Source organism: Schistocerca nitens, chromosome 2, assembly GCF_023898315.1.
Source record: "Schistocerca nitens isolate TAMUIC-IGC-003100 chromosome 2, iqSchNite1.1, whole genome shotgun sequence".
Classification (NCBI taxonomy): Eukaryota; Metazoa; Arthropoda; class Insecta; order Orthoptera; family Acrididae; genus Schistocerca; species Schistocerca nitens.
The window spans coordinates 935,001,592-935,025,782 of NC_064615.1; positions in this window are offsets into that span (position 1 = coordinate 935,001,592).

Below are 24,191 nucleotides of genomic sequence, written 5' to 3' on the forward strand. Positions count from 1 at the left end.
GTGAAAATATAGCTGCAATTTTAAACAGTCTTGCTATACCACATAGTGGCCCCTCTTGCTTAAGTTCCTATTAGCATCATTTAAAAAATCTTTATTGTGTTTAATTTTATTTTTTAATTTTCAAGGCATTCCTGAATTTGCACTTCTGGTATCAACCAAGCACTTACTTTCCCCTCCTTGAATTTGAACATTAATATAGAGACTTCTCAATTCTTCACATTCTTTCTCCACACCATCTTCATGTAAAACGCAAGTTTTAGTTCCTTTAAAATCTATGCTTTTAGCATTTTCTTTTTCTGCAAAATTCTCCTTTTCATCTCTCTTTCATTTTTCAGCAAGTTTTCTTACTTTTTTCCATTGATATGGATACATCTTCTCATAAATTTCCTCAAGTTTTATCCAGAATTTATTGTCTTCATTAGTACTGTTATAACTGCACCTTAATGGTTCTAATTTTTTTTACCTTTTCTTTCCCAATTTGGTGACAGGTCTGAGGCTGGCCCATCTGACTGGTTAGCCTGCCTGTTTGATTAGAATGAATAATGCACAACTGCTGCAGATTAGAGAGATTTAAAAGGAATTTTACTCTCCCAGCCAACAACCTACCACAGTACATCATTAAACATAGTGAAAGTATAATGCTCCAGAGAGAGAGAGAGAGAGAGAGAGAGAGAGAGAGAGAGAGAGAGAGAGAGAGAGAGAGAGAGAGAGAGAGAGAGAATAACCTTCACTGTTTATCTGTAAATAAGCTATACAATGAGAAAATGTGAACAACAGTTCTCTGACAAAAAAGATGAGGGAAAATATAACAAATACATTGCAAAACACAAAGAATAAACAAGGGTAGCAATGATGGCAAAACACAGTGCTCCTGGTGGCCAGTGTGGGAACTGAATTGATGGTGTGGAATTACACACTTGCTGAATGACACGTGTCAAACTCTGATGAGCTGTAATGTACAGAACTGCACAGTTCCTTGCATGGATGGCAGTACGGGTCAGATCTTCTTGTCATGATCTCTAAGGCAACTGATGAAGGTCTGTTAGGCTGCACAGCCACATCTACAAATTCACCAGGCAGTCTTAGTGACTCCCTGTACACCAGTTCTGCAAAGGAACTGTTCAGATTAGGTTTACACATATGCTATAAGCCAAGCAGAACCATCAGCAGAGGTTTTGTCCACCCAGCGGTGACACGTCAGAGCTGCTCTTGATGTTCAGTGTCCATGTGCTATCACTCTGTTGCTGGCCGGGTGGTAGCTGATTGTTTTGTGATGATTCCTGCCACAGAATGCTGCCAGCTGGAAGAACCATTCCAATTCAAACTGCTTGCCATGGTCTGATGTAATGTGCAGAGAACATCCAGAATATGAAACCCAGTTTAACATGCTGACATATGCCAAAATATCTGTGGAAATGTTGTCCACAGGTGTGGCCAGTGAATGAATCTATCAAACATTGTCAGCAAGTACCATTGACTGTTTGAAGGTATTAGGGGTACCACAATGTCCCTGTGCACTTGAGAGAAACACATGGTCTTCCTTCATTCCTGGCCACATGAGCCGATCTGTGATAAGGCATAATGTACACTACTGGCCATTAAAATTGCTATACCAAGAATAAATGCAGATGATAAACGGGTATTCATTGGAGAAATATATTATACTAGAACTGGCATGTGATTACATTTTCACGCAATTTGGGTGCTTAGATCCTGAGAAATCAGTACACAGAACAACCAGCACTGGCCGTAATAACGGCCTTGATACGCCTGGGCATTGAGTCAAACAGAGCTTGAATGGCATGTACAGGTACAGCTGTCCATGCAGCTTCAACATGATACCACAGTTCATCAGGGGTAGTGACTGGCATATTGTAATGAGCCAGTTGCTCAGCCACTATTGACCAGATGTTTTCAATTGGTGAGAGATCTGGAGAATGTGCTGGACAGGGTAGCAGTTGAACATTTTCTGTGTCCATAAAGGCCTGTACAGGACCTGCAACATGCGGTCGTGCATTATTCTGCTGAAATGTAAGGTTTTGCAGGGACTGAATGAAGGGAAGAGCCACGGGTCATGACACATCTGAAATGTAACGTCCACTGTTCAAAGTGCCGTCAATGTGAACAAGAGTTGACCGAGATGTGTAACCAATGGACCCCATACCATCATGCCAGGTGATATGCCAGTATGGCGAAGATGAATACATGCTTCCAATGTGCGTTCACCGCAATGTCATCAAACATGGATGCGACCATCATGATGCTGTAAACAGAACTTGGATTCATCCAAAAAAATGACGTTTTGCCATTCATGCACCCAGGTTCGTCGTTGAGTACACCATCACAGGCACTCCTGTCTGTGAGGCAGCGTCAAGGATAACTGCAGCCATGGTCTCTGAGCTGATAGTCCATCCTGCTGCAAACACCGTTGAACTGCTCATGCAGATGGTTGTTATCTTGCAATGGTCCCCATCTGTTGACTCATGGATCGAGATGTGGCTGCACGATCCATTACATCCATGCAGATAAGATGCCTGTCAACTTGACTGCTAGTGATACGAGGCCATAGGGATCCAGCACGGCATTCCGCATTACCCTCCTGAACCCACCGATTCCATATTCTGCTAACAGTCATTGGATCTTGACCAACACGAGCAGCAATGTCGCAATTCAATAAACCGCAATCACGATAAGCTACAATCTGCCCTTTATCAAAGTTGGAAATGTGATGGTACACATTTCTCCTCCTTACACGAGGCATCACAACAACATTTCACCAGGCAACGCCGGTCAACTGCTGTTTGTGTATGAGAAATCAGTTGGAAACTTTCCTCATGTCAGCACGTAGTAGGTGTTGTCACCAGCGCCAACCTTGTGTGAACGCTCTGAAAAGCTAATCATTTGCATATCACAGCATCTTCTTCCTGTCAGTTAAATTTTGCGTCTGTAGCACGTCATCTTCGTGGTGTAGCAATTTTAATGGCCAGTAGTGTAGATCACACACCAGACTGACACAGGCTGTGTAAAGTTTCTAAGGCATTCTTCCAAAATCTTACTGGTAAAAACAGCTGTCATTTGCCTGTTGATATATAGCAGTGTAACTTGATGTCAGTGCCAAGAACATTGACTAAGTGGAAGTCTAATTATGAAGTTGTTTCCTGCAATATCTCTTGCAGTTTGTGGTCAATATGTTATGGTTCTGTGAGCTCTGTATAGTCAATAGTGGAAAAACTACTGACTCGGGAGAGAGAGTCTGCTATCACATGTTTGATCCTGAATACGTGTTAGATGTACATGCTGAACTGTGTCATAAACATAAGCTGGTTATAATGCTGTGGCAAACAGCTGACATTGTTCTGCTGAAATTCATACACGAGAAGCTTGTGTTCAGTGAAGATTGTAAACTCACGGGCTTCCAGATGAGGTCTAAAGTTCTTGATTGCCTTGTGTACCACTAACAGTTTGCAGTCATAAGCAGTTCACTTTTGTGGAGATGTTGCCAGTTTCCACAAGATAAAGGCTAGAGGTTGCCATGCTTCATTGTTACACTGCTGACCACCATCAGGCTTACATCTAGCACCAACATCAACGCCGTACTGGGCTCAGGGTGTTCCAACAATGCAGTGTCCACTATTGCTTGTTTGAATGCAGCAGTCATATGATCTGTCCAAGTTATTGTTATGTTTACTTTGCATTTTGAACCTGTGAGCACAGCCATTAATGATTCTTGAATTTATGCTGCCCATGGTAGATGCCGACGAAAATAATTTAGCATCCCTAGAAATCATCACAGCTCCTTAACTGTGGAAGGCTGGGGGAGGGAGGGAGGCAGAATATGCAGAATGGCTTCCACTTTTTCAAGTAGTGTTATGGAGCTTGTTGAGGTAATGTGGTGGCCAAGAAAACTGACTTCTGCCATGGTCAGCTGGCTTCTGGGCTGCCTGCACTTGTAACTTCCATGTTGTGCTGTCCAGGTGATCACTGTGCTTGCTGGTACCACACTCCCATGCATTTATTTGATATGGATGTGACCCTCCATTACTGACTGGCCTGACCATAACACACTTATGTTCCCATAATTATTTGGTGGCATGTGAAGATGAAGCTTTATGCTTCAAAACCGGTTGTGGACTAAATTATGAAATTACTGGCAACTGAAGTGGATATTTATTCTACAAATATTTTCCTCAGTTGAAGATGTTCACTTGATCAAATATTTGTAATATCGATGAAATTAAGTTGTACAAAATGGCATGCTTTATACTGCAAGCATGCAGCATGGCACAGCACTGCAACATTGTTTCGACAAATTAATATTGTCTTGCTGAGAATTTCATGTTCAGCCTTACCATTATTCGTGTGTTTTATGAAGATAAAATATGTAAGTTTTCTCAGGTAATTTTAGCCATCTTTGTGTTATGGTAAAGACTGGAATGCCTGTTACTATGGAATTTGAAACACATGCTGTAATAACATGGTTCACATTTACATTGCACTTCACTTGGCTTAGACCGGGACTGTGCCCTAGGCATGCTCGATGTTAACTGACTGGGCACGGCCCGTGCTGCCTGAGTTGTTGTTGTTGATGTTGTTGTTGTTGTTATGCTGGCAGAGGTCGTGTCCGAATTCTCGCGTGCCCTCTGGTGGACGGGACTCTACTTGCGGCAACTACCGTCCGTGACGCGCCGTGCTGATGTGCGCCTCCCGCGATCTTTCTGGTGGCTACTGCACTCCTCGTCCTTCGGGGGGTGAAGCCACTGTTATCCACTGCATCGGAAGGTGGAGCGTCGGGCAGGAGCGATGACCTCCACATCGCTTGGAAGGCCGGAGTCGAGGGGATCTGCCAATCCTCGAGCCGGAACCTTTGAATACGGCTGGAAGTGACCCATACGAAGAGGCCCCCGTCGTCCCACCACCGGAGCCCGGGACAGAACGGGTGACAAGCTGTCGAACTCCGGATCCTGTGCCACCTCGGGAGGGGCAAGACCCAGTGGCGGGGACGATGGGGAAGGGACGACCACAGGTGAACCAGCCTCCTGAGAAACAGGGCCTGCGAGGGGGGCCGGCTCTCGCTGGGGCATCTCTAACGATGGCGATGCCGGTGCTGGAGCTACTGGAGGCTGCCAAGGCTGAGAACCATCGCAGTGCGGCAGAGTCACAGCGGGGAGAGACGGTAACGTCCCCTGAGAAACCAACACAGGTGCCGGCAATGGGGAAGCCGGTGTCCGAGAGGTCGGAGGGTGGGTTCCCAAACGTGGACGTAGCTGATTTTGGTGACGATGTACCACCTGGTCCCCTGCCTGCAAGGTATAGAGCCGGTGGCCGTTGAGAAACGGGCCCGCAAAATCGATGTGAACACGTTCCCATGCTTGGGTTGCCGGCGGCCAGGAAGAGAACGCTGCCCTGGGAGATGCCTGTTGGCTCGCACACTGGGAACAGGCGGCCACCAAGTGCTCAATTTCTCTGTCAATACCGGGCCAGTACACATGTCTGCGAGCCAAGGTTTTAGTACGGGAAACACCCCAGTGCCCCACATGTAATAACGTGAGGACCTCCCTTCGTAAACTGGCAGGAACAACCACGAGAGGAGCTGCATCATCAGTAGCCAGAAGGAGAACTCCTTCCAAGACCGAGAGGCGGTCTCGTAGAATAAAATAATCACAAAGAGGGTCCGAGGCCCGGCCTGGAGGGCGGGATGACCACCCCTGCTGAATGAGGCGAACTACTTGCCGGAGAACCGGGTCAGCTGCCGTTTCCCTGGCGACTCTAGAACTAGTGATCGGGAAGCCATCAACCGCTTGGCGGGACGCCACATCCAAATGAAAACACATAATCTCTTCTCAATCGAACTTAGGATCTGGGCCCACCGGAAGACGGGAAAGAGCGTCGGCATTGGCATGCTGTCCGGTAGGGCGAAAATGGATGCCATAATGGTACTTAGAGAGGAACAAGGCCCAGCGCTGGAGTCTGTGGGCCGCCCTATCCGGAATCTGAGAGGCGGGGCCAAATAACGATATTAACGGCTTATGGTCAGTGATTAACTGAAACTTCGTGCCATATAAGAAAGGGTGAAACTTGGTAACAGTGTAGACAATGGCCAAAGCCTCTTTCTCCACCTGGGAGTAATGGGCCTGCACGGGACTAAGAGTTTTGGACGCAAACGCCAGTGGTTGCTCGGAACCATCTGCATTGCGATGGGCCAGGACTGCCCCCACCCCATACTGCGAAGCATCTGTAGCCAGGACCAACGGCTTTTGGGGGTCAAAAGTAGCCAAACAAGGCGCTGACGTGAGGAGGCCCTTCAACAAGTTGAACGCTCGCTTGCATGCAGGCGACCAATCAAAAGGAACACCCTTGCACAGAAGGCAGTACAGGGGGCGGGCTATGGTGGAAGCCATGGGAATGAACCAGTGGTAATAGGCTATCTTGCCTAAAAAAGCTTGTAACTCTTTCAGCAAAGCGGGCCGAGGAAGGTCGACGATACCTTGGACCAAACTTCCTAGTGGCTGGATGCCGTGCTGAGAGATGGTGTAGCCCACATACTCAATGGAGGGTTGGAAGAAGTTTGACTTATGCAGGTTGCAACACAAGCCCACAGACCTGAATTTGAGAAAGAGGGTGCGAAGGTTGTGCAAGTGTTCCTTCGTGCTGCGGCCTGCGACAATTATGTCAGCCAGGTAATTAATAAAATGAGGGATTGTCGACGTGACGTGCTCAAGATAACGCTGGAATATCGCAGGGGCACTGGATATTCCGAAGGCCAACCGCTGATATTGGTAAAGGCCAAAAGGGGTGTTGACGACCGCCAGCCGTTTGGAGTCCTCATCAAGTGGTATCTGATGATAAGCCTCCGAAAGATCGATTTTCGAAAAATATTGGCCTCCCGCCACGGCGGAGAACAACTTATCAGCACGAGGCAAAGGATAGGTGTCCACCACCAATTGGGAATTAATGGTGGCCTTGAAATCGCCACAAAGACGTAATTTTCCCGAGGGCTTCCTTACAATAACGAGGGGCGAAGCCCACTCACTAGAAGAAATGGGAAGAACAACCCCTAGGGCTGTCAGCCGGTCTAGCTCTTCCTTTACCTGATGGCAGAGAGCCAAGGGGATCTGCCTCGCGCGTAGGAAACGCGGGCGAGCCGACGCTTTCAACGTTAAGAGTGCTTCAAATTCTGAAACACGCCCCAGGCCCTCCTCAAAGAGATCTGAAAAGTCTGAGATCAAAGATTCCAATGATTCCAATGATTCCAATGATTGATAGGGAACGTCTTCGGAGACCAACTGTATGGTGTCAGCGATAGAAAAACCGAAAGCTTGAAAGGCATCCAGGCCAAAAAGGTTAGCGGAGCTCGCGTCACTGACAACAATAAAAGTAATAGACCGAGTGACCGATTTGTAAGTCACGTCGGTAGTGAATTGACCCAGTAGAGGAATGAACTGTTTACCATAACCGCGTAGACGCCGGTAAACTGGCACCAAAGGGGGCGATACAAGGTCGGAATAAGTTTGCGCATTCAACAACGAAACTGCCGCGCCCGTATCTACTTGCAGTTGTAACCGGCGCGACATAACCGACACCTCGATAAAGAGTTTGCGTGCCGATGCGTCGGGAGTCTGGCCCGATGAAACTTCCTGAATGTCAACGTCCATGTCCTCTGTACCTGCTTCCTTAGATTCTTTTGAGGCTGAGCGGCAGACTTTACCAATGTGACCTTTTTTATTACATTTGCGACAAACGGCCCAACGCTGGGGGCACTCTGACCGATCATGATGTATGTAGCACGACGCACAGGACGGCAACAGGGGCCGGCGGCCGGAATTCTGTTTACGCGCCGTGCGGGAGCGGCCGTAACGGCCGGATTGTACCGCTCGCACGTCGTCCACCCCGGACGCAATGGACGCGGCCGTGCCGCCCTGAACCGCCGCGACGTCGCACCACGCTTCCAGCTGTTGACCTGCGGCGTGAGAGACTTCATACGATTGAGCAATGGACAGGACTTCCTCGAGGGAAGGGTCTTCTAACTGCAGGGCCCGTTGCCGGACCTCCCTATCAGGGGCCGAAGGAACAATGACGTCGCGGACCATAACGTGGGCATACGACTCTCGCGACTGCTCCGTGACAAAATGACACTTGCGACTAAGACCGTGCAGGGTACCGGCCCACGCCCGGTACGACTGATGGGGCTGTTTCTTGCATTGATAGAACTCGATCCTAGCCGCCACAACATGCGTGCGGCGGCGATAATAGGAAGACAGCAATGAACACAGTGTGTCAAAAGACATGGACGAGGGTTCCTGCAACGGCGCTAGCTGCCGCAAAACTTGATACAGCGAGGGAGATATCCAAGACAAGAAGAGAGCACGACATACCTCCGCATCGGCAACATGAAACGCCTGGAAATGCTGCCGAAGGCGATGTTCATATGCGTCCCAATCCTCCGCCGTCTCTTCATACGGGGGAAAGGGAGGAGGGAACGGCGCTGGAGCAGACTGCGTGGAGAGCAACGCCGGAAGCACTTGTTTCATGGTGGTCATGAGCTCCGTCTGCTGCTCAACCAAAACCCGCACTAAATCCTCCATGCCGTGTAGAAGCTGCGAAACCGGAATAACGACGCAACACGCGAAAGAACGACCCCACTCGTCGCCAATTGTGTAATAACACGGTTCACGTTTACGTCGCACTTCACTTCGCGTAGACCGGGACTGTGCCCTAGGCATGCTCGATGTTAACTGACTGGGCACGGCCCGTGCTGCCTGAGTTGTTGTTGTTGTTGTTACGCCGGCAGAGGTCGCGTCCGAATCCTCGCGTGCCCTCTGGTGGACGGGACTCTAATTGCGGCAACTACCGTCCGTGACGCGCCGTGCTGATGTGCGCCTCCCGCGATCTTTCTGGTGGCTACTGCACATGCTAAAGTAGAATCACATGCCGAAGCTAGCAAATTCATTGACATTTCAGCATGTGATATGGAGCTGCAGGCTGAGAGCAAAGAAGTTATTCCATCAACAAGTCCTTCTCAAGACCCATTTAAGCATTATATTGAACTAAAAGGCATGATAAAAATGAATTTTGATCACTTATCAATTGCAGTAAAATGAAATATCATCTAAACTAAATGAAATATCATCTAGACTGATAAATTCATCATCACAACAGCATGCCACATTAAGCAAAACTTCGGAATTGAAAACTTCATACCATGGCATTTCTGACACCATACGAAAATTAACTGACAAACTCAGATAAAAGAATCAGTTCATAAGATAAGCGCCAAAGTAGGCAGTTTTCCTGCTAAGCAAGAGGTTAAGACAAGGGAAAATCTGACACACAGAGGGAAAGATTTTCAAAGGATTTTTCAAAGTATGTTCTGCATAAAGATGTCCAGATCAATGAAAAATTAGATTTGGAATTACCATGTGTTGTACTGCAGTCTGTTAGTGAAGTGTTACCTGAGAGAAGCACTTCAGAAGAACCAGGCAAAATAGAATTAAATCTAATCAAAGCTACTTTAAGTAAAGATTTTCCAGACTTGCGAGGTAATGTCACATTTCAGGTTGGAGTATGCAGCAGGAGTTGTCTGCTGTTAAACAGGTAATACATGACATACTGTCCTATCTTACTAGGGCAAGTGGTGACTATAATAGTTCCACACCATATGACAGAATTTGTAGACACCAAAGAGATGATGCTGGTATGTCACCTAACTATACATTGTACAGTGCTTGAACAATCCCTTCCTTACCACAGTTTTGTTACAGAAAGGTTTATTGAAGCATTGAGAGTTTCAGGTGTTCACACCTGGTAAGGAAAACATTCATCCTGTGTGTTGATCAAATCTTTCAAAGGAGTGTTACCTAGTTCTTGGTCAGATCAACAAAAGATATATTTCACTAAAAGGTTTATCCAAGGAGAAGCAGCCCTCTGCGCAGCTAAAATGGCTGAAGACTTTCAAACATAAGAACAATGCAAGAAGGCATTCATGTCAAAATACTGGTCAAATTGTGTACAGTAAACACTCCACAAGGAATTGTTTAATTCAGAGGCACTCTAGTGTAGATATGGCAGTCTTTGGAAATATTTCAAAAAGCATACAAATAAAATCACATACTGTTGCAAATAATAAAAGTGAAATTGCCTCTGGATGCAAGAGAAAAATTAGTTAATATTCCAGAGACCAAATTAGAACACTTCATATCCAAATTAGATTCTACCAATTTAATACATGAAGATTCTAAGGTGGATAATGATGGCACAGGACAGTCCACTCCGCTATACACATGGTTCTACAGTCCTGCCAGACCAAAAGAGTCACTTTGTGACATAGCTGATGGCACCATCACTGCATAATGCATAGCCTATTGACCAGGATTCACCAAATTCTAACAAAAGAAGAAGAACCAATAATAGGTACTACACTTGATACCATAAAAAAGGGGTAGGTCAAGGAAAATACAACAGTAAAAATAATCAGTGGAATTCCATTTGGGAAGCTGCAGTCAGGTAAATATCAATAGCATCACCAGCAATGTGGTCCACTACAAAATCGTGCTATTGACATGAGATGATGAGTTTGAAAGTTCAACAGTAAGTCTTAATGAAGTTATGGAAGAAACTTGCCAAGCTATGACCAATTCAGTAAACTAGATCTGCCTGCATTGTGCCCTCCAATGGAGGTCATGAGAGGGAGTGGGGCATAGAACATAATTCACTGAACATGTTGATGTATAATGAAGACTTGGGCATTAGAGATCAGTTAAGTGCTGACCACTATAAATGCCATGATCAATGTAGTGATATAGCACAGTCCACTCAATGTTATTGTAGGAAAAATTCTGACTACAGCTGTTATTGTTTATAAGGAAAATCGTAGATGAAAATAGCAAGATTACTCCAAAAAACCAAAATATCCATTTATACAGCATAAGGAATACATATGCAGTTTTCATATACAACACTAAAACAAAAACGACCCTTGCTAGCAGGAAAAAAACTGTATAACAAACTACCTAAAAAATTTAAGGCAAAAACTGGCTTGCATAAATTCAAAACTGCAGTGACTGACTACTTGCTACAGAATTGCTAATGTAGTGTTGAATTTTTATCTACAATGTAAATATGTGAAAAATTTAAATAGTGTATATAATTAAGGCCAAAATAAGAAATGTGTACATGTAGATTTATTTGTATATTATATGTAGTCTATTACATATATATGTGTATCTGATAATCAAGGCTGAAAGTAAGAAATGTGTATGTGTAAAAGTTATTTGTGTATTTGTGAAATGTTATTCCCATATGTTAGACTTATACTGCTCTGTACTGGAAACCATACAACAGTTTTCTGTTGAACTTTATTGCAATTATTTGACTTGTACTATATCATTATGTACTCCTGTACAATGTATGATTCACAGGATCAATAAATATACAATACAAGACAATATGTTACAAGTGTTGCTCTGAGTATGATGTCAGTGAGTTTATTTAGTAAGACTGATGAGGTTCCGGAAGTTTCAACTTTCCCTGTACTACACTGCAAGATTATTGGAGCAGTCAGTTATAGGTCACAATATGTCAAAGAGCAAACACATGTTGAGGTAGTGATAGCAAATGGAGCCATAGTTTGCCCTTTCCTATTTGTAAGTGGACTGATTGTAGAATGCAATTTTGGCATGGAATTTCTGAGGGAGAGAGATGCAAAAATAGACTTCTCCTTGGACAAGTGCTGTCTGTGTATCAATCATGAAAATATTGTTGTAGATTTGATACAAACAAAAGCCAAACATGGTGAATACTACCAAGGCATAAGAATTAGGTTTATTAAAACAACAGCATAAATCAGTAGTCAGCTTTTTGTAGAGAAGATCACAGAAATGATATGGTTATAGAATCTTCAACTATTAACTCCCAACAGCAGGCTGAACTAAGAGATTTTTATTGAAGTACATACATGTCTTTAATAAGAAGCCAGGTATCATATGTACTTATCAATATCACATGGAAATACTGGCACACAATATTTACTGCCAAACCCTTTACTCCGCTCCATGGACAAAAAGAGAGACAGTTACCAAAGAAATATAAAAGCACAAATATGACAGACGTCAGAGTGGAGATTTATGGAACACTCACTGTCACCTTATTGCAGCCCTTTGTTAACAGTAGCTAAACCTGGTGGCAGTACTATGCTTCGTACTAGGTGTACTAGCTGTTAATGAAATCATTGTTCCACATAGCAAACAGGTACTAAAAATATGTGATATGTCAGAAAACAAAGCCACCAAAGCAATGTTGTCACACACAACTCCACCTATACTACCAGCTAAGTGATTGCAAATCTCTTATATTGTTACTGTCAGACCTCTGCCGTCAGCTACAGGTGGAATCAAATGTTTAGTAACACTCTATGGTATCTCTTCCAAATATGTTACATTATATGACTAAATCTAGTAGCAGCTCTCATTATCAAAGTAATTCTAAGTGACTGTATATCAATAATTCCAAGTGAATATATATGAACAAATGGCAAGCCAGCTGCTTTCTTTCTGATGATTTGTCAGATTTTACTAATGGAAGATGGAAAGCACTTTTACAAGAACACCAAATCAAACAAACTATAAAATCAAAAAACAAAGATTCAGTAACTTACCAAACGAAAGCGTTGGTATGTTGATAGAAACAATAACAAACACAAACACACACACAAAGTTCAAGCTTTCGCAACCCACGGTTGCTTCATCAGGAAAGAGCGAAGGAGAGGGAAAGACGAAAGGATGTGTGTTTTAAGGGAGAGGGTAAGGAGTCGTTCCAATCCTGGGAGCGGAAAGACTTACCTTGGGGGGGGGGGGGGGGGGGGAGGGACAGGTATACATTCACACACACACATATCTATCCGCACATAACAGACACAAGCAGACATATCACATCCAGAAAGTAACCACATAGGTAGTATTTTCCATGAGTTTAAGAAACTGATAAGCACTTTTGCAGATAACCAATAAATATGTCAAGTAGAATTTCTGGAATTATTCAAGCAAATAGTAAACAATATACCACTCTATTCTATGCTCTATGTACCAGCTGAACTTATACACAAAGTAAAGTAAAGGAACAAATGGATAGATCCTCTTTCATGGCTTCCAAGAGAAGAAGATTCTTGGGAAGGTAGAGTAAGACAAACTTTATTCACACTTACAGAACAAGCACACTTGAGGAAAACTTCTTATGATAAGAAATTTGATCTTTGCAAAGATTTATGGTGGGACAGTGAGTACTTTTGAGAATTCACCCAAAATCTTCTCTTCTTTAACATAATATAGGTAAGTGGCAACTACTTAGGACAGATTCCTAAAAAATAATCAGGATTCCACATGAAGGAAGCTACTTCTTTGACTACCCTAGAAGCAACAAAATAAAGGAATCATATTCCCATGTTCAGAAGTACCTACACTGCTGATTAATCTTGTTTGTGTTTTACTGACATTTGTAAAACATGAATAATTGGTTGTATATTAGTAATTCACTTAATTTGTGATTCTTGAAGAAAATCTTAGAATTATAGTTACACATGACATCCACATAGACTGAGAGAAATCTTTGTCAGCAGTGTTGTTTATATTTGGATACTTATTGCTTATGGATGACTTAAATGACAAGTGCATAGATTAAGCAGTCTTTTCCACAATATTTGCAGTCATCAGATGGTCTAAATACCGAATATTACCCTTGCTGTCTCACAATGGCTAAGTGAAATGTACATAAATACTAGCTAGCAGAGACACAAAGCAAAGAGACATTTTTAGTTTTTATTTGACGTTGTCAAATCGAAAGATAGGTGATCTGTTATGTTACAATTTGTGGATAAAAGTCCTAGGTAAAGATCGATAAAATTCCGTTACTGATTACTAGCCTCAGCCATCATCAGTTCAATAAAAATCATTACTCAACTACCGAGCGAGGTGGCACAGTGGTTAGACTTGCTTGCATTCGGGAGGATGACGGTTCAATCCCGTGCCCGGCCATCCTGATTTAGGTTTTCCTTGATTTCCCTAAATCACTCCAGGCAAATGCCAGGATGGTTCCTCTGAAAGGGCTGGGCGACTTCCTTCCCAATCCTTCCCTAATCCGATGAGTCCGATGACCTCGCTGTCTGGTCTCCTTCCCCAAACAACCCAACCCATTACTCAATTCTGTGTGTGTATCTGCCACCAGGGATAACACATTGTTATAATCTGAGAGCTGAATCACACTTGTTGTCATGTATATGCTGCAGTGAGTCAATATGTCTCCACATATTTTTACATCCTTAGAACGACTGTAACATTCAACGAGGAAAATATAAAGAGTCATGATTTGTAAAGGAATTTTCATTACCTGTGGCAGTTCACCAGAGTTGCTGTGATGCAATCTTATTTGAAGTTACTGTAGTTGCATCTTAAAAATGGAAAGGACATGTGGGAAAGAAGATTTTTGTGTATAAAAATGGATCTTTTGCTATGCACATAATATATTCTAACTCTTTTCATGGCCTTCAATATTTAGCTGTAAGAAATATCTGTTTGTCTTTCCTAGTGTCTTTGTAATAAATGAAATCAGAGCATGCTTTAACTACTAGTCATTTGTACATACACAGGCTCTAATATAGTTCTCACCATGATATGTAGATAAAGTTTATAGTCTGTACAAATAGCATTCAAAGTCATGTGAATAATAGATTTACTAAAAGTACATGGGATTTGAATGATTACATTTTACTTGACACTTCAGTAGTTCTAAGAAAATATTCCACTATTATTCTGAGACTGTTTTTGTTTTTCCTGTGTTCTGGATTTGATTTTAATGAAAATATGCAAAGGCTAATTTTGTGCTTCAAATAAATAAATAAATAATATTATCCTTACCTACCTCAGTAGTAAGATACAGAAGGATATCAATGGTTAATACCCCAGACCAAGGTTGGCAACAAAGTATGCCACTGTATGGAATCTATTGTTTATTATGAATTGTGGGTATGATTAGCACTGAAAGATGTATATATTTATCCAGTAAACAAATTCTTGTTTTCTGTTTGACAGAAATATTGAGATCGGTGTAGGTGACTGTTCGTAAAATGTACTGACAGACTGTGGTATGGTGAACTGAATTTTAAAAAAGTTTTTGCATTAGTAAGTGCATGGTGAAACTGGTACCCAAGTGTGGTACTTTTTTTTGTCGATGCACAGTACTGTGCGCCATATTATGGTGTGAATGGAATCCCATCTTTTCAGCTTTCTTTCACGTTTCCTTGCAAGTGACACGCTACAATACTCCCACTCCATTCACCAACAATTGTTTTAAAACATCTGCTTGCCAATATTGAGCAACAATAAAGAATAATCTGAGATACAAGGAAGCCGTTTATTACAGACTATCACAACAGCTGGCTGGTGTTTCCCCCCCATAACAGCGGTGTGGTTTAAGATTTCAGTGAAACTGTGTCAATGTAATCTTGATTATCATTTTGTTTGTTGAGCGAATGGCTTTGAAGGACGCGCGAGCTTGTACTGTAGACTGAATGGGTGTTAGCGCATTAATAGCTAGCACAAAGAAGAGGGTTTACTGACATCCCGTCACAAGGAACAAAAGCTCTTCGCTGGTCAAAAATTTTCGCAGTTATCAAACGTTGCGCGATTACTGGATGCGTGTGGGAAGCTGAAACACAACACTGAGTATTGCTTCAATACATACTTTCGAATTCTAACAGTTACCTAGTCGCTATGGTTAAATTTGTCATATGTGTTTTGTCATCATTGCAGATAGATATTCTTAACACCGACTACAGTGAAAAAGATGTTCAGCCAAAAAATAAAGAACCTAAGAATGTTTCCTCTGCCAGTACCTTGGTAAATCAGCAAGAAGTGTCAAGAAACCGTCAGGCAGGTCGTACTATGATGGATGAAAAAACGCATTTCTTTGGATATATTACCTACGACAAAGTGTTCGGTAGTGTGTGTAATACTGCTTTTGATTCCAGTATAGTGCTTTCGTCGACGACTGCTAGTTCTGCAGACAGGGATTCATGTAATGCATTTGTTCGAAATGGATTTTCTCAGTGGGAAATGCCAAAACAAATTGGCCTACTATTTGTAAACGAAACAAAACACATACGTTGGGAAATAGACATGAAATCCTTATTCTAGCAGACAGCCATGGAAGAGGTGTAGCCGAAATTATGAGTTCTAAGAAAACAGGATTCAAGGTAACTGGCGAAATCAAACCAGGAGCGCCACTATGTGAAGTTTTAAATAGCTGTAATCAATCTATGACGAATGGCAGCACATGTGTGATAATTGGAGGCGCCAACGATGTATACCACAATGAAACTAGACGTGCTACAACAGTTTTAAAGCAAGTAATTTGTAAAATGCCTGAAGTGAAATTTTTTGTTGTCAGTATCCCTCATAGGTATGATCTCATGGAAAACTCTTGCGTGAATACTGAGATTATTACCGCCAACAGACTTTTCGCTAAGATATGTCGAGGTTATCCTAATGCTACATATGTTAGGATAAATAGTGATTGCAGAGAGCATTTTACAGAGCATGGACTTCACAGAAACATGAAAGGGAAAGAAGCCATGAGTGCTGAAATATCGAATGCTATTAAAAACTCTAAAGTAGAACGAAACACTATTACACTGTCTGAAAACGGCCTTATTAAAGTACCAACATTAGTGGAAATAGGAAGAGCTGATGTCCCACAATCATTGGTAGCAACAGAAGATTCTTTGACGTTAGAAGAAGTAAAAAAATCTGAAGTGCCGTCCAGTACAGCAGCCACATCAGCCAAATTGTCAGTAGTGTCGAAATCATCAAATACAGCTGAACCATTATCATCAGCAGTAGATCTACCACCTTCCCCAGCAGGTTCAAAATCAAGTCCAGAATCTGTGACTAGTCCATCAATCAGAAGAACAGAGGCAAGACCAGTGGTACAAGATGCCACTCAGATATCATCAACAGAAGAAAAATCAACACCATCGAAGCATCATTTATCAGCTTCATACGCAGCTTCATCGTCCACAGTAACGTCAGTGCCAACTGTAGCTCAAGATTTAAACGAAAATACAGTTTCAGCAAAAGTTCCAGTATCAATTGGAACATCAGTTACAAAAACGGACTCAGCATCAAAACTGGCAGCACCTCCAGCATCCACTGAAACAGCAGCTACAACTACAGATACAACAAGTATGGTGGCACGTCCAGGGGTAAGAAATACAAGGAGCAGGAAACGTGTAATTCTTAAGGATTTTTGGTACCCAGCCTCAGCAAGGAACAGCCGGTAACATTGGGAAACAGCATTCAAGAACATTGGTGCATGAGTTACGAACTAGAAAATATTTGCATTTCCCCATACAAATTAGTAAGTCATTATTGCAGGAAGGAAACAAGATATGGTGGTGTTTGCATTTATGTAAAACCTGGAGTAAAGGTTAAAAATATGACTGTAACTGAATCATTGAGTGAAGAAAAACATTTTGAGGCTGCAGCAATACAGTTGAATATGCAAAAGAGTAAATTAATAATAATGTCAGTGTACAGATCACCATGTGGTGATCCTGAAATTGTTAGAAATAAGTTAGAGGTGCTCAAAATATTACATCATAAAAAATAAACAATAATTATAAGTGGAGATTTTAATGTCAACTTATTGACTGAAGGTGCATCCAAAGATCAGTTCCTGAATGTTTTACAGAGCTTCAATTTGTATCCACATATAACTAACCCTACAAGAATAACAAACTCTTCAAAAAGTCTCATAGATAATATCTTCACAAATATAGATGCCATAGATATAGATGTAATAAATGTTGACCTAGGAATATCTGATCACGATGCACTCATCCTTAAATTTCCCATAGCCCCTGTGACCAAAAATAGTTCATACCAAATGTACAAAAGAACCTTCTCCACAAATAGTTGCAGTCACCTCATAAATACACTGACTAACCAATCATGGGCAGAAGTACTGTTACAAACTAGCACAAACACTGCATATAATGTTTTTTCTTCCCTGTTTGTGTTGAATTTTGAAATGTGCTTTCCTAAGAAACTTGTCAAAACAAACACATATGGGCATACACATGCTAACTCGTGGATCACAACAGGTATTAGAAATTCCTCCAGGACCATGAAAATGCTTAACTGTAGACTGAGAAGTTGGACTGACCCCAAGTTTAAAGAACATGTAACAAATTACAAAAAATATATAGAAAAGTAATTACAAAAGCAAAATTACTAAGTAATGATAAATTAATAAGAAAATCAGGCAATAAATCAAAAACTATTTGGGAAATTGTGAAAAGGGAAACAGGTAAGGGCCTCAAGGATCAGGAAATAGTACTCAAAAATAGTGAAAATATGGAATTAAAAGATGAAACTCTGGCAAATTACATTAATAATAACTTTTTAAGTGTGCCAGTGACATTAAGTAAAAACTTTACTAAACGTGAGAAATTAACAGCCCCAAAAGTAGACAGTAGTATGTTGTTAACTCCCACAAATGATAATGACATATTAAAGGTGATAAAGAGTCTAAAATCAAAAATGTCTGCAGGTGTGGATGAAGTGCCTGTGTCAATAATAAAAAAAAGTTGCCCAACAAATTATAAAGCCCCTGGTACATATTGCCAATTTGTCTTTCAGCGAAGATGTGTTTTCTGAGAGGTTGAAAATCTCGAAGGTCAGACCTCCGTTTAAAAAAGGAGATCCATACAAGGTAGAAAATTATAGACCAACATCCCTTCTCCAATCATTTTCAAAAATTCTAGAGAAATTAATGAAAACCAGACTCATAAATTACTTAGATGCTCACAAACTTCTAAACAGCAAACAACATGGCTTTCACTCGGGCCACAGCACAGAATCAGCTTTCCATGCCTATACCAAAGAGATTGTCAGGAGTCTCGACACTAAAAAATGTGTAGTGGGAATTAACTTAGATTTATCTAAAGCTTATGATACAGTAAATCACAAAATTCTGTTAAACAAGATGGAGGCAATAGGTGTAATGGGAGTTGTGAAGCAGTGGTTTGAATCTGACCGTCAAGATAGAACTCAGGTGGTAGAAATCATCGCAGAACATAAAAATCAGAAAATCAAGTGGGTCTCAGATGCAAAGAAATTGGAAATAGGTGTCCCACAGGGCAGTGTAGTTGGTCCCTTATTATTCTTGCTTTATATAAATGACATAAAAAATCCTAATATTTCTACCAAAATAATGTTGTTCGCAGATGACACTAGCATAATTATAAGTGACGATAAAAAAATCATTAACCACCACAACTGATATAGTCCTGAAATGTATTCAACATTGGTTTAATGCTAATGAGTTAACACTTAATCTAAGTAAAACAAATTATATACAGTATGGCAAAGCAACTCAAGATATGGACCTCCAGTTAAAACTAATGGGTAAGAAGACAGAGAATGTACAATCCACAAAGTTTTTGGGCATGCACATTGATCAAAACTTAAGCTGGAAAGACCATCTCAAGTACTTATCCCACAGGCTCAATTCGGCATGTTTTGCGTTGAGGATATTTTCTAGAGTATGCAGCACAGACTGTACTAGACTAGTGTATTTTGCTTACTTTCGTCCATCATGTCTTATGGCGTAGTGTTCTGGTGTAAAACTAAATCAAGCTTAACAGATATCTTCAAATTTCAGAAAAGAGCTATAAAAATCATAACACACAACTCTCCAAGAACTCATTGTAGGCCCCTTTTCAAAGAACTGCAAATACTCACAATACCATCACTGTATATTTTTAAAAGCATTCTGTGTACAAGAGCACATATGAAAAATCTACGTTCAAATGAGGACTGCCGTAATCATAATACTAGAAATCGTAAGAATTTGTATGTAGCAAGGGTAAGGACAACACAAACCCAAAAGCATGTAAGTTATTTTGGAATAAAACTTTACAATGCTCTGCCAGTGTACATGAAGGAAATAACAGATGAAATAAAATTTGAGACTGAGCTTAAAAATTACCTTTTAAGCAAAACTTTCTATGATGTAGATGAGTACTTTGATTGTGTGTAAATTTATTGCCAAAATTTTAATTTATATGTCTAAATTTGTACTTTCAAAAAATGCCTTGAAAGTGATATTCCATTATTATGTTTGTAGTACTTGTAATAAATAGTATGATAACTGTTGTGACAATTCCTACATCATGTAAATGATTTACAGGAAGATAATAAAATGAAATGAAATGAAATGAAATTTTATAGATAATAACGTCCCTCCAGTTTTTAAGTCGTCAAGGAATAGCAGTTCATGATCACTCCGATGGAGCATCAAATACTCATAAGTTACTTAGAACAGAAGATACTCCTGATTTGAAGTCTTGGCTGCAGCGAACTTTATGTAAGTGGGTTTCTCACGATAAATTGGATGAAATTGTCTCGTTATCATCTAGCAATGAACAGCAGTAATCTATTAAGGAGGCACTACGTTTTTCTCTTATTGTAGATGAGACTTCCGACATATCAGTGGTTTGAGATATGTCAATAAAAATCTTCAAGTTGAAGAAGTTTAGCCGGCCGGAGTGGCCGAGCAGTTCTAGGCGCTTCCGTCCGGACCGGCGCGACTGCTACGGTCACAGGTTCGAATCCTGCCTCTGGCATGAATGTGTGTGATGTCCTTAGGTTAGTTAGGTTTAAGTAGTTCTAAGTTCTAGGGGACTCAGATGTTAAGTCCCATAGTGCTCAGAGCCATTTTTTGAAGAAGTTTTAATGCTCTTCTATAAAGTAGCTTCAGTAAGTTCTAGGACAATGTCTGAAATCGTCCAGGATGTCATAAGACGTTTATCCCTCGACATAAAATACCATCATGGCGCGAACAATATCAGTGGACATTTAACAGGATTACTAAGTAGGATTACTCATTGTTCGGCGCATAATTCAAATTTGATAGTACAAGATGTGATGCAAGGTATCAGTCATGGGCGAGACTTTCTGGTCTCCGCCGGAGTGGCTGAGCGGTTCTAGGCTCTTCAGTCTGGAACCGCGCGACCGCTACGGATGTGTGTTATGTCCTTAGGTTAGTTAGGTTTAAGTAGTTCTAAGTTCTAGGCGACTGATGACCTCAGACGTTAAGTCCCATAGTGCTCAGAGCCATTTGAAGACTTTCTGGTGATTCGTGAATAAATATAAATTATAGGACATTCACCAAAGAGGTTAGCGGTGTTTCAATCGCTACAAGAAGTAATGAAGATGGTGTTGTAAAAAACGTTCACAGACTGGCTTTGGGTCCATTCTGTCCTACGAGATGGTGTATCAGGGTACAATTGCTAAAATCGTTGGAAATTATTTATGAAGTTCTCTTGAAATTATTGGAAGATCTGTCAGAAGAAAAAAGTGAAGTCGGTGGGAATGCTAGCGGATATTTTGGATATTTTTCAGACCTGTGTCAATTCAGATTTATTTCCTGAAAATGTTAATTTCAATATTCGGCAAGATTGAGCAACTTCATTCTTCTTTTCAGAAGAAGTCACTGTCATACAGAGAAATCAAAACATTGGTGGAAACTTTGTCTGCAAGTTTAGCTTCACAAAGGGATATATTTCTTGAGTTGTGGAATGAAACCATTATGAAAGTGGAGGAACATAACATTGGTGGGCCACTTTTGCCTAGAAAAAGGAAGACACCAAAAGGCTATGACGAACGTACTGATTATGCCTTTCAGCGTTCAGTCTGGAGCATAGCCCCCTTATAAAATTCCTGCATGATCCCCTATTCAGTGCTAACATTGGTGCCTCTTCTGATGTTAAACCTATTACTTCAAAATCATTCTTAACCGAATCCAGGTACCTTCTCCATGGTCTGCCCCAACTCCTCCTACCCTCTCCTGCTGAACTCATGAGTCTCTTGGGTAACCTTGCTTCTCCCCTGCGTGTAACATGATCCCACCATGTAAGCCTGTTCACCCTGACTGCTACATCTATAGAGTTCATTCCCAGTTTTTCTTTGATTTCCTCATTGTGGACACCCTCCTGCCATTGTTCCCATCTACTAGTACCTGCAATCATCCTAGCTACTTTCATATCCGTAACCTCAACCTTGTTGATAAGGTAACCTGAATCCATCCAGCTTTCGCTCCCATACAACGAAGTTGGTCGAAAGATTGAACGGTGCACAGATAACTTAGTCTTGGTACTGACTTCCTTCTTGCAGAAGAGAGTAGATCGTAGCTGAGCGCTCACTGCATTAGCTTTGCTACACCTCACTTCCAGATCTTTCACTATGTCGCCATCCTGTGAGAATATGCATCCTAAGTACTTGAAACCGTCCACCTATTCTAACTTTGTTCCTCCTATTTGGCACTCAATCCGTTTATATTTCTTTCCCACTGACATTACTTTCGTTTTGGAGATGCTAATCTTTATATTAGGATTTTTTATGTCATTTATATAAAGCAAGAATAATAAGGGACCAACTACACTGCACTGTGGGACACCTATTTCCAATTTCTTTGCATCTGAGACCCACTTGATTTTCTGATTTTTATGTTCTGCGATGATTTCTACCACCTGAGTTCTATCTTGACGGTCAGATTCAAACCACTGCTTCACAACTCCCATTACACCTATTGCCTCCATCTTGTTTAACAGAATTTTGTGATTTACTGTATCAAAAGATTTAGATAAATCTAAGTTAATTCCCACAACACATTTTTTAGTGTCGAGACTCCTGACAATCTCTTTGGTATAGGCATGGATAGCTGATTCTGTGCTGTGGTCCAAGTGAAAGCCATGTTGATTGCAGTTTAGAAGTTTGTGAGCATCTAAGTAATTAATGAGTCTGTTTTTCATTAATTTCTCTAGAATTTTTGAAAATGAATGGAGAAGGGATATTGGTCTATAATTTTCTAAATGAAATCAGAGCATGCTTTAACTACTAGTCATTTGTACATACACAGGCTCTAATATAGCTCTCACCATGATATGTAGATAAAGTTTATAGTCTGTACAAATAGCATTCAAAGTCGTGTGAATAATAGATTTACTAAAAGTACATGGGATTTGAATGATTACATTTTACTTGACACTTCAGTAGTTCTAAGAAAATATTCCACTATTATTCTGAGACTGTTTTTGTTTTTCCTGTGTTCTGGATTTGATTTTAATGAAAATATGCAAAGGCTAATTTTGTGCTTCAAATAAATAAATAAATAATATTATCCTTACCTACCTCAGTAGTAAGATACAGAAGGATATCAATGGTTAATACCCCAGACCAAGGTTGGCAACAAAGTATACCACTGTATGGAATCTATTGTTTATTATGAATTGTGGGTATGATTAGCACTGAAAGATGTATATATTTATCCAGTAAACAATTTCTTGTTTTCTGTTTGACAGAAATATTGAGATCGGTGTAGGTGACTGTTCGTAAAATGTACTGACAGACTGTGGTATGGTGAACTGAATTTTAAAAAAGTTTTTGCATTAGTAAGTGCATGGTGAAACTGGTACCCAAGTGTGGTACTTTTTTTTGTCGATGCACAGTACTGTGCGCCATATTATGGTGTGAATGGAATCCCATCTTTTCAGCTTTCTTTCACGTTTCCTTGCAAGTGACACGCTACAATACTCCCACTCCATTCACCAACAATTGTTTTAAAACATCTGCTTGCCAATATTGAGCAACAATAAAGAATAATCTGAGATACAAGGAAGCCGTTTATTACAGACTATCACAACAGCTGGCTGGTGTTTCCCCCCCATAACAGCGGTGTGGTTTAAGATTTCAGTGAAACTGTGTCAATGTAATCTTGATTATCATTTTGTTTGTTGAGCGAATGGCTTTGAAGGACGCGCGAGCTTGTACTGTAGACTGAATGGGTGTTAGCGCATTAATAGCTAGCACAAAGAAGAGGGTTTACTGACATCCCGTCACAAGGAACAAAAGCTCTTCGCTGGTCAAAAATTTTCGCAGTTATCAAACGTTGCGCGATTACTGGATGCGTGTGGGAAGCTGAAACACAACACTGAGTATTGCTTCAATACATACTTTCGAATTCTAACAGTTACCTAGTCGCTATGGTTAAATTTGTCATATGTGTTTTGTCATCATTGCAGATAGATATTCTTAACACCGACTACAGTGAAAAAGATGTTCAGCCAAAAAATAAAGAACCTAAGA